General features: G+C 48.2%; 1 non-coding gene across 1 annotated transcript; it reads right to left on the minus strand.

Moving 5' to 3' along the window:
- Positions 1-2,406: 2,406 nt before the first annotated feature.
- Trnas-uga lies at positions 2,407-2,481 on the minus strand. Its single transcript has one exon. It is a non-coding gene; the product is annotated as a tRNA-Ser (tRNA).
- Between the last annotated feature and the right edge of the window lie 685 nt (positions 2,482-3,166).

Genomic DNA, 3,166 nt, shown 5'->3' on the forward strand with positions numbered 1-3,166 from the left:
ACGAAATTATTAGATGATTTGGACATGTAATTGTAGTGATATATCACTACTGGCAGCAACAAAGGCTGGGCAGTGAGGTGAGCTTCGATGGGTATAGGTACCTCATTCTGTGCTGCTTCAACTCTTTGCCAGAGATCATCGATCTAAGTACATGGTTAGGCAGGAGGTATCAGTCTCCCAGCAGCCCACGACAATTTGTTTTGAAGGGGAGAACGTGCTGGCCTTGGAAATAGTCGAAAACTTCCTGTTTCGAGGTTGGCCAGGATAGCGGCGACAACAGTTTGTCATGAAAACGTCACAGAAACGTCGAAAGTTAGGAGACAAGCAGCGACTTTAAAGCGCCTGAAATTTATCACCTGCTGTCCAGAGTACCGACACAGAGATGATCGTCTTGTATACATAGTGGCATCCCCTGCCATCACGTCATATACTGGGCTTCTATGACGATTATGAATGCAATCTGGTTAAAATTCACTTTCCTCACACGCATACATCCATTATGATGCTGAACAGGTACTTGTCTTAAGGATATCGTGGTGCCACTACTGTATCCAGTTTTGTCGATGGGTACACCAATGCCGGTGCGCCCCTATCCGCTGTTGTGTCAACGGAAGCCGCAACGATGGTTGACGTTCTGACAGTCCATGATGCTCCAGAGTCGTCCCACTGTCTGCGTGGATTCTTGTCATACTGCAAACAATCCCCTTCCTGACTCAAAGTACTTGGCTTTACTGTAGGATCCTGCACAAATGAGCAAATAGAATGTCTGCCCTTTAGGGTGCTAGTAATGAGCTAGTCCTGCTTGGCATTGGACATGAACCCCGTGAATCCATTGATTCAGTATTAGCAGAAAAATCGTACGAACGCGACGAACATGGGCTGAACGACAAGCTGATGTTTCGGTACGCCATGATCTCCCATTGTCGAACTCCGGAACACGCTGGTAGAGATTTCTCCTTGTTACATGAGGCATAAAACACTCTTTTCAAAAACAACCAACATTCAAATGCGATTTCTGGAATAGAAAGTCACTTTAGATGACGTGTGACTGCAGTGAAGTGTTAATTCTTTGCTTTTCCATGCATGTGTCCGCAGCTCGTGGTCTTGCGGTAGCGTTCCCGCTTCCCGAGCACGGGGTCCCAGGTTCGATTCCCGGCGGCGTCAGGGTTTTTCACCTGCCCCGCGATGACTGGGTGTTATTGTGTCGACTTTATCATCATCATACATCCCCATTACGGTCGGAGGAAGGCAACAGCAAACTACCTCCATTAGGGTCTTGCCTAGTACAGCGGTGCTGGTCTCCCGCATCGCTCCCCTACGCTGTGCCAAAAAGCATGAGCGTAGTACACTCTATACTAGCCTCATGTTCGTTGCATGCCACGTTAGTGCCAGCAGCGCTACGACATCATTGCGGCAGACAGCACCACCTCACTATGCTTCCGGTACTGTTGCTATACAGGGTGAGTCACCTAACATTACCGCTGGATATATTTTGTAAACCACATCAAATACTGACGAATCGATTCCACAGACCGAACGTGAGGAGAAGGGCTAGTGTAATTGGTTAATACAAACCATAAAAAAATGCACGGAAGTATGTTTTTTAACACAAACCTACGTTTTTTTAAATGGAACCCCGTTAGTTTTGTTAGCACATCTGAACATATAAACAAATACGTAATCAGTGCCGTTTGTTGCATTGTAAAATGTTAATTACATCCGGAGATATTGTTACCTAAAGTTGACGCTTGAGTACCACTCCTCCGCTGTTCGATCGTGTGCATCGGAGGGCACCGAATTACGTAGGGATCCAAAGGGAACGGTGATGGACCTTAGGTACAGAAGAGACTGGAACAGCACATTACGTCCACATGCTAACACCTTTTTATTGGTCTTTTTCACTGACGCACATGTACATTACCATGCGGGGTGAGGTACACGTACACACGTAATTTCCGTTTTCAGCTGCGGAGTGGAATAGAGTGTGTCCCGACATGTCAGGCCAATAGATGTTCAATGTGGTGGCCATCATTTGCTGCACACAACTGCAACCTCTGGCGTAATGAATGTCGTACACGCCGCAGTACATCTGGTGTAATGTCGCCGCAGGCTGCCACAATACGTTGTTTCATATCCTCTGGGGTTGTAGGCACATCACGGTACATATTCTCCTTTAACGTACCTCACAGAAAGAAGTCCAGAGGTGTAAGATCAGGAGAACGGGCTGGCCAATTTATACGTCCTCCACATCCTATGAAACGCCCGTCGAACATCCTGTCAAGGGTCAGCCTAGTGTTAATTGCGGAATGTGCAGGTGCACCATCATGCTGATACCACATACGTCGACGCGTTTCCAGCGGGACATTTCCGACCAACATATGAAACTTCCTGGCAGATTAAAACTGTGTGCCCGACCGAGACTCGAACTCGGGACCTTTGCCTTTCACGGGCAAGTGCTCTACCAACTGAGCTACCGAAGCACGACTCACGCCCGGTATTCACAGCTTTACTTCTGCCAGTACCTCGTCTCCTACCTTCGGTAGCTCAGTTGTTAGAACACTTGCCCGCGAAAGGCAAAGGTCCCGAGTTCGAGTCTCGGTCGGGCACACAGTTTTAATCTGCCAGGAAGTTTCATATCAGCGCACACTCCGCTGCAGAGTGAAAATCTGATTCTGGATTTTCGAGCAACGTTGGCAGATCATTCTGTAGAAACACGATGTATGTTGCAGCTGTTTGGGCCCCTGCAATGAAGTGAGGACCAATGAGGTGGTCGCCAATGATTCCGCACCATACATTTACAGTCCACGGTCGCTGTCGCTCTACCTGTCTGAGCCAGCGAGGAGTGTCCACGGACCAGTAATGCATGTTCCGTAGACTCACTGCCCCGTGGTTTGTGAAACCCGCTTCATCGGTAAACAGGTAGAACTGCAATGCATTCTCTGTTAATGCCCATTGACAGAATTTCACTCGGTGATTAAAGTCATCACCACGTAATTGCTGATGTAGCGACACATGAAACGGGTGAAAGCGGTGACGATGCAGTATGCGCATGACACTACTTTGACTCAGTCCACCGGCTCTCGCCATGTCCCGTGTACTCATGTGTGGATTCATGGCAACAGCAGCTAACACACCAACTGCACCCGCTTCTCCTGTGACGGGCCTG

The sequence above is a fragment of the Schistocerca piceifrons genome, chromosome 3 (genome assembly GCF_021461385.2).
Source record: "Schistocerca piceifrons isolate TAMUIC-IGC-003096 chromosome 3, iqSchPice1.1, whole genome shotgun sequence".
Classification (NCBI taxonomy): domain Eukaryota; kingdom Metazoa; phylum Arthropoda; class Insecta; order Orthoptera; family Acrididae; genus Schistocerca; species Schistocerca piceifrons.